Here is a 9,675-nt window from a genome sequence, read left to right as displayed (position 1 = left end):
ATACAAATAGAAATTTAGACAAAATGAGGCAATGGAGGAGTATGTTCCAGACAAACGAACAAGATAAAACCCCAGAAGAAGAACTAAGTGAAATGGACATAAGCAATCTACCTGAGACATATAGATCAGTGGAACAGGATAGAAAACCCAGAAATAAACCCATGCACTTATGGTCAATTAATCTACAACAAAGAAGGTAAGAATATACACTGGAGAAAAGACAGTCTCTTCAATAAGTCGTGCTGGGAAAACTGGATAGCCACATGTAAAAGAATGAAATTAGAACATTCTCTAACACCATATACAAAAACAAACTCAAAATGGATTAAAGACCTAAATGTAAGACCAAATAATAAAACTCCTAGAGGAAAACATAGGCAGAACACTCTTTGACATAAATTGTAGCAATAGTTTTTTGGATCCGTCTCCTAGAGTAATGGAAATAAAAACAAAAATAAAGAAATGGGACCTAATTAAACTTAAAAGTTCTGCACACAAAAGAAACCATAAATAAAATGAAAAGACAACCTACAGAATGGGAGAAAATATTTGCAAACAATGCTACTGACAAGGGATTAATTTCCAAAATATACAAACAGCTCATACAGCTTAATATCAGAAAAACAAACAACTCAATCAAAAAATGGGCAGAAGACCTAAACAGACATTTCTCCAAAGAAGACATACAGATGGCCAACAGGCACATGAAAAGATGCTCAATATCGCTAATTATTAGAGAAATGCAAATCAAAACTACAGTGAAATATCACCTTACACCAGCCAGAATGGTTATCATCAAAAAATCTATGAACAATAAATACTGAAGAGGGTGTGGAGACAAGGGAACCCTCCTACACTGTTGATGGGCATGCAAATTAATGCAGCCACTGTGGAGAACAAACAGTATGGAGGTTCCTTAAAAAACGAAAAATAGAGTTATCATATGATCCAGCAATCCCACTCCTGGGCATATATCCAGAAGAGATGAAAACTCTGATTCAAAAAGATACATACTCCCCAATGTTCATAGCAGCACTGTTTATAATAGCCAAGACATGGAAGCAACCTAAGTGTCCACTGACAGATGAATGGATTAAGAAGATGTGGCATATATATATACACATATGTACACACACACACATACACACACACACACAATGGAATATTACTTGGCCATAGAAATGAATGAAATAATGCCATTTGCAGCAACATGGATGGACCTAGAAATTATACTAAGTGAAGTAAGTCAGACAAAGACAAGAATCATGTGATATATATATAAAAAACTGAATCACTTTACTGTACATCTGAAACTAACACAACATTGTAAATTAACTATACTTCAATTAAAAAAAGAGGTTAAAGAAAACCACAATGAGTTATCAACTCACATCTGTTAGAATGGCTGTCATCAAGAAGACAAGAGGTTAAGTGTTGGTGAGAATGTGGAAAAAAATAATACACATACACACACACAATTATGCAGCCACAAGAAAGAAGGAAACCCTGCCATTTGCAGCCACATGGATCTTGAGGTATTATGCTAAGTGTGATGGGTCAGACAGAGAAAGACAAATACTAGGTATATCACCTGAATATGGAATCTAAAAAAAGCTGAATTCATAAAAACAGAGAAAATGGTGGTTACCGGTGCACGGTCTCAAGGCGTGCGGGTTTCAGTAGTTGTGGTTCATGGCAACTAAGCCCATGCGCCACAACTACTGAGCCTGTGCTCTAGAGCCCGCGTGACACAACTACTGAAGCCTGTGCGCCTAGAGCCCATGCTCCGCCACAAGAGAAGCCACCGTGATGAGAAGCCTGCGCGCCGCAACGTAGAGTAGCCCCCACTCGCAGCAACTAGAGGAAGCCCGTGCGCAGCAACAAAGACCCAACACAGCCAAAAAACACACAGATGCACACACACACACAAAAAAAACATGTTTTTGCTCCGGCGGAGGAAATACCTACAAGTACAGAAGGAGCCTGGCTGGCTAGTAAAGAATATTTTTCACTTTCAAGGGTCTGTTCTGCTTGGAACACTGCCTTCTGGAACTTTCTCTTTTGGACACCTTCCTTAACTATTCAAGCTCCTGAATTTTGGTTTGCTAAGACCTCCTGGCTACTATTCCAGCCTCCCCTGGGGTTGGGTAAAGGCTGCATATTGCAACACAGAAATTAAGATCAGAGTATTTTCCACAGTAAAGCTATCTTAGTTTCAGAAGGCAGGAATTCTAATTATTATGTATAAATCCCTCTTTGTAATGTATCGTCCACTTCCTGGAGTTTATTTTTATAAGTGCTTTCATGTTTCTATGGAACAAGAAGAGACAATAATACTCTAGTCACGGAACCATTTGTTCTAGAATTAACAATACATGTGGTATTTTTTTCCCTAAAGACCACCCCAAATATGAAGGCTAAAATAGATTATTTTCACAATCCACCATTTACACTAAGCACAACCACTCCCTTCTCTATGTGTGTCACCACTGACCTCTATCCCAATGAGCTGGCCCTGTGAATGTGGCCTGGGCCTCCCTTAGAAAGTTAACCACTATTGGCTTTAATTAGATGTCCTTTCCTAAATATATGGTGTATTTTATACCAGTTCCTTGTAGAAACAACAGAAGGTAGTTATTGACTGTTCCTTCTACCCTTAAGCTGCTTTCTGGTGCCCTACCATGGAACTTATAGAATTAGGGACACTTAAATTATGTTTAGAGTGAAAAACTTCTTAAACAGCTTTATAATGTGGAAGTCATTATCTTTTCAACTTTCAGTAGACCAATGCTAATTGTGTCCCATTCAGATGATTTTCAAATGTACTTTAACTCTGACTGTAGTAAAATCTAATAAAGCATAAAGATGACCAGATGAGCTACTTTGTAGTTTGGAAAGTTTGAAACAATTTGCAGGTGTGGCTGTTTAATTCACTGAGAGCAGCAGCCTGGAACAAGCCGCTGTGTGCCTAGAAGATCTCGTGCACATTTCACCAGTCGCTGCTTTCCATTAATAAACTCTTCTAAATGCAGCTGTCATTTATCCCAAGCTGCTATGGTCTGAATGTGTCCCCCGCAAAACTCACATGTTGAAATCTAACCCCACCCCGCGCCGTCTCCCGCAAGGTGATGTTATCGGGAGATGGTCCCTTTGAGAGGCACTTAGATCATGAGGGTGGAGCCTTCATGAGTGGGATCAGTGCCTTTATAGAGGAGGCTCCGCAGGGCTTGCTCTCCTCTTCCGCCATGGGAGGATACAACGGAAAGTCTGAAACCCGGAAGAGGAACCCCTCACTCGACCATACTGGCACTTTGATTCAGACTCCCAGCCTCTAGAACAGCGAGAAATACATTACTGTTGTTTATAAGCTACCAGTTTGCGGTATTTGTTACAGCAGCCCAAATGGACTAAAACATAAACGTAATTCACAAGAGTTTGTGAATGTTTTATGCCAGGTAGGAAAGGCATAATTTTGGACCACAGGACATGGTAAGGGAGAATAGGCCTGGAAAGGGCTTCAAAAGAGACTGACGCAGCCGGTTTGGACACAGCTGACTAAGATGCAACCGGAGCTTGGTTTCTCAGCCTCAGCACTATTGGCATGCGGGGCTGGATAATTCATTGTTGTGAGGGCTGTCCTGTGCATTGAAGACTGATTATCAGTGTCACCCCTGGCCTCCACCCACTTGGTGCCAGTAGCTGCCTTTCTCCCGACTGTAACAGCAAAAATGTCTCCAGACACTGTCCAATGTCCCCTGGGCTGCAAAATCACCCTCAGTTGAGAACCATTGAAGTAGGAAATTCGTTCAAAGTTCCAGAGAAAAACTTTGCACTGTCTGTAGTCTGTTTAGGTCCCTGATGGCAGTGGCACCAACTATGAGCTACTAAGAAGCATTTGTCATATGCTGTCAAGAGGTTGACCTTTAAAGCCCATCTCAGTTGAGTTCCAGTCTACCCTTCTTAGGTGGTAGTCTCTTCCCTGAACACCACAGTGTTTTCCAAGATACTCATTAGGAGATTATGAAATCTATTTAGTGGGTCCCAACCAGCATTTAAAAAAACAAGAGGAAGAAGAAGAATGGAATGGAATAAAATAGTACAGAAAATGTCAGGGTAATACTTTAGGGAATAAATATTTCTTTGTAAAACTTTGGAATATATATATAACTGTGAATCCTTGCTCATATTGGATATTAATGTAAAATGTATTTCTTACCAAGAGTTGGCAGTCAAAAGAGTTTGAGAATCCCTATTCTATTTAATATATCCCTTGGACATACACTTCTCTCCTAATGTGCAGTGTATTAGTGTCTCACTAATGCTGTAACAAATTACCACAACTTAAGGGATTAAAACACACAAGTTTATTCTCTTACAGTCTGGGAGGTCAGAAATCCGAAATCAGTTTCGCAGCACTAAAGTCAAAGTGTTGGCAGGGCAAGAACTTCAGTCCTATAACTGCAAGGAACTGAATTCTGCCAGTGGTGAGCTTAGAAGAGGACTGTGAGCCTCAGATGTGATAGCAACCCAGACTGACATGTTGACTGCAGCCTTGTGGGACCCTGAATCGAGGACTCCTTCAAGCTGTGCCTGGACTCCAGACCCATGGAAACTGTGAGTTATAAACTGATGTTTTAACTTCCTAAGATGGCACTGATCTATTATGTAGCAAAAGGAAACTAATAGAGGCATTCAAAGGATTCACTAGAGCAAAAATATAAACTATGCTGATATAGTACATGGATATTAATATTAAAATTAGGTGATTTTATATAATACTATGGAAGAATCTCAAATGAATTTTTGCTAAGTGAAATAAACCAGACCCAAAAGGCTGCCTGCTATATGACATTTTGAAGAAGACAAAACTATAGGGATGACGAACAGGTCAGTGGTTAACAAAGATTGGGGAGAAGGGAAGAGTGTTGACTATAAAGGGACACAGGAGGGAACTTGCGGGGTGAGTGAACTGTTCTGTATCATGACTGTGGTGATAGATACACATCTCTATATATTTGTCAAAATCCATGGAACTGCACATCACAGACAGTGACTTTTACTCTGTACAAATTTAAACATAAATTTTTTAAACTAAGTAAATTACAAATCCTTACTTGGAGCTGCTTGCCCTGGAAGAGTTTTTTCCCTAGTTGGACAATAGGAGAGGCCAAAGAGAACTCTTTGTCCTAGGATTGGAGCCACCACCATGGGACTTAGCCTAGAAATTGTGGAGAAGGTGGCTTCCTTGTCTTGTCCTCTGAACACTTCTGTCCCACTCATGGAGCCAGGGTCCAGTCAAAATGATCAAATCTAATGTAGGGCCTGGTAAAGTTACTGAATGTCAAAGATAAGCAGAATTGCTAGGAAAAGTGAGTTAAGTAGAAGAAGAGAAAAAAATCAGGTTGGCTTTATATTTCTCCGCAGTTGCAATATTTTAAAAATGTATGGTAATGGACTAGACTTGGAGACGTTAGTATGGACTCATGTTTGTCGTAATATAGAGACAGAGGGTTGCATATAGAAATATAGATATATGTATATACACTGGGTAGTATACACAGAAATATTTCTTTACTCTGAGAGGGTCTAGAAGAAGAGAAAAGGAAAGAAGTGCTAAAGCCCAGTGGCAAAGAGCACACCCAGCACCCAGATTTTGGATTCTAAACACCATTCTTCAGTAAAGGGGAACAGGACTCACTGGAGAAATGGCTGATCCTAGGGCTGGGACAGGGAATATACAAGATGAACCTGGAGCGTCTTGTGGTCCCAGAAAGCAAGGAAATGCTCAAAAAACAAGACAATGGATGTATGTCAAAGGGACTCACGGGCTATCCGAAAGAGCTCTCAATGGCCAAAGCTGAAACATTTTGAGCAACAAACTAAATAATGTAGTATTGGATTATAACCCAAAGTATAAAATAAATACATTTGAATCCATATTGACACAAATAAATGAGTAGGTAAATAAATAAGAACAGACAAATCTCCTGTACAAAAGAATTTCAAGGGAGTTCCTTGGCGGTCCAGTAGTTAGGACTACGTGCTTCCACTGCAGGGGGCCCAGGTTCGATCCCTGGTTGGGAAGTTAAGATCCCGCATGCTGTACAGTGCAGCCAAAAAAAAAAAAAAGAATTTCACATAATTTATGTAGGTGCTATACTCTGAAATCAATACAGCATAACCCTCTAACCCTTAAATATGGGCTGCCTATAGTGACTTCCATCCAAAGAGTACAGTATGGAAAGGAGGACAGGAGTGGAAAAATCTGACAAACACTGCCACAAGTGTACAATCAAGTTTAACATCATCAGCAATGAGTCATTTTGATAGCATGTACCCTGGACATGTTGCAGTGAGAGTGGCACTTTACCTTTGCAGTCTTCCTCCCAAGCACCCTAACCCTAATCACGAGAACAACATCAGAAAACCCAAATTGAGGGCCAGGCTACAAAGTATCCTGACCTGTATTCTTCAGAACTCTCAAGTTCACCAAAAACAAGAAAAATCTGAGAAACTGTCACAGGCCAGAGGAGCCTGAGGAGAAGCGATGACTTAATGCAATGTGGATTCCTAGATGAGATCCTGGGGCAGAAAAAGGACATGAATTTAAAACTAAGGAAATTTGAATAAAGTATGGACTTTAGTTAATAATAATGTTCATTAGTCTTGACAAATTAGTTTATTAGTTTTGACCAATGTATTGTTGGGGCCCAGGGCAGGCTGCCCCAAAATATGCCTCAATGGCATATTGATTGTTTTGAACTAAAGTTACTTGAGAAGCAGCTGGTGAAAAAAAAAATTTTAAAAAACCCACTCTGACCCTGCTCTTTCCTGCTGAAAGCAGGAAATAAATCTCCCAAGTGAAGGTATCCTCCCTGTATCAGGAGGATAGAAAGCATCCTTATCACCAGTTAGGGAATTCAAGGCTAAGAAAGCTGTATAAACAGTGTTCCTTCTCCATTAGTCTGCTACCCCAAGCATGAGCCCCTTTGTTTTGTTAAACCTTCACAAATAATTGTTTCTTTGTCTAAAAATGATATATAAACAGCTTGCTTTTGTCACTTTGGGGATTCCATTTCTACAAGAACTCCATGTGTAAGAACTAAATTGTTTTTTTCTCCTGTTTTATCTGTCTTGTGTCAATTTAATTACTAGACCAGCCAAAAGAACTCAAAAGAGAGGTAGGTGGGAGATTTCCCCCTCACTGACAGTATCCTTCTAATGTAGGATATTAGCAGTGGGGACAACTGGACGCCGGGTATAAGGGAACCCTCTATACAACCGTTGCTACTTTTCTGTAAATTTAAAGCTATTCTAAAATTTAAAAATACATTTAAAAAATCCAAAAGCATGTATAGTGTGATTTTCTTTCCTTCCTTTCTTCTTTCCATCCATCCAACCATATATCCATCTGTTCTTCCATCAATTCTTCTCTCTGTATTTGTACATAGAGTGTTGCCTGTAATGCTGTCCACCACATTTTTGTTTTTCCTGCAGGGTATGGATCCCTTTTTTTAAAAAAAAATTGAAGTAAAGTTGATTTACAATGTTGTGTTAGTTTTGGGTGTATAGGAAGTGATTCAGGTGTATATATATATATATATATATATATATATACACACACACATATATTTGTGTGTATATGTGTATATACACACACATATATATGTATTCTTTTTCAGATTCTTTTTCATTATCAGTTATTACAAGATATTGAATATAGTTCCCTGTGCTATACAGTAGGTCCTTGTTGTTTATCTATTTTATATATAGTAGTGTGTATAGTGGTGTGTATCTATTTTATATATAGTAGTTAATCCCAGACTCCTTATTTATCCCTCCCCACTCCTTTCCCTTTGGTACTATGATTGTTTTCTATGTCTGTGAGTCTGTTTCTGTTTTGTAAATAAGTTAATCTGTATCATTTTTTTAGATTCCACCAATAAGTGATATCATATGATATTTGTCTGACTTGCTTCACTTAATATGATAATCTCTAGGTCCGTCCATGTTGCTGCAAATGGCACTATTTTGTGTCATTCTTTTTTATGGCTGAGTAATATTCCATTATATATATATACCACATCTTCTTTATCGATTCATCTAACCTAAGTGTCAATGGACACTTCGGTTGCTTCCATGTCTTGGCTATTGTAAACAGTGCTGCTATGAACATTGGGGTACATGTATCTTTTCAGATTAGAGTTTTCATCTTTCCCAGATATATGCCCAGGAGTGGGATTGCTGGATCATATGGTGACTCTATTTTTAGTTTTTTAAGGAACCTCCATACTGTTCTCCATAGTGGCTGTATCAGTTTACGTTCCCACCAACAGTGTAGGAGGGTTCCCTTTTCTCCACACCCTCTCCAGCATTTATTATTTGTAGACTTTTTGATGACAGCCATTCTGACCAGTGTACCACATTTAAAAAAACTGAAATATAGTTGACTTACAATATTATATTGGTTTCAGGTATACACCACAGTAATTTGATATTTTATAGATTACACTCCATATAAAAAGTTGCTATAAAGTATTGGTTGTATTCCCTGTGCTATACATTACATCCTTGTAATAGCTATTTTATACCTAGTAGTTTGTACCTTTTAACCCCCCTCACCATTTTGCCCCTCTCCCCCACCCCTCTTCCCTCTGGAAACCACTGTATCTATGAGGCTGTATATATAATTCTCTGTATCTGTGAGTCTATTTCTGTTTTGTTGTATTTGTTCATTTGTTTTATTTTTTAGATCCCCCATAAGTAAAAACATACAGTATTTGAATTTCTCTCTCTGACTTATTTCACTAAGCATAATACCTTCCAGGCCCATCCATGTTGTTACAAATGGCAAAATTTTGTGCTTTTTTTGGTTGAGTAATATTCCATTGTGTATATGTGTGTGTATATATATATATATATATATATATATATATATATATATATATATGTGTGTGTGTGTGTGTGTGTTTATATGTATGTCACTTCTTTATCCATTCATCTGTTGATAGACACTTAGGTTGCTTCCATATCTTGCCTATTGCAAATAATGCTTCTATGAACATGGGAGTGCATATACCTTTTCTTGAATTAGTGTTTTCATTTTCTCTGGATAAATACCCAGGAGTGGAATTGTTGGATTGTATGGTATTTCTATTTTCAAATTTTGAGGAACTTCCATACTGTTTTCCATCATGGCTGCACCAATTTACATTCTCACCAACAGTGCACAAGGGTTTGTCCACCACATTTTAAGGATTACTGTATCTGACTAGTGAAAATTGTGGTGATGTTCTGAACTGCTTGAATTACTTAATAATCGTGTTATTCCTATCAAAATATTAAAGTCACTATGTTTTTTTAAGTGGAGTTGGAGAGAGACGTGCCAATCCTCAAGAACTTGATAATATTCTAGTTATGATAGGAACCAACATACGTTTTCATTTTGTAAGAATGTACAGGATATTTGGCCCAAGAGAGAGCTTGCTAAATTACCGTAATCCATCAGTACATTTAAATGTCGTTAGTTATATAATCTTAAAAAAAATTGCATGTTTTAAATTTTTTTCCTGTGGAAACTCCCACCAAAAAAAAAAAAAAAAAAAGAAAAGAAAGGATCCTAATTGTGTGATTTTGCTTTTAAGATACATGTCTTTTACAGTCAGCCACTACAGG

Source organism: Leucopleurus acutus, assembly GCF_964270905.1.
Source record: "Leucopleurus acutus genome assembly, chromosome: 3".
Taxonomy (NCBI): Eukaryota; Metazoa; Chordata; class Mammalia; order Artiodactyla; family Delphinidae; genus Leucopleurus; species Leucopleurus acutus.
The sequence above is the reverse complement of the archived record's forward strand: the minus strand, read 5'-3'. Positions refer to the sequence as shown.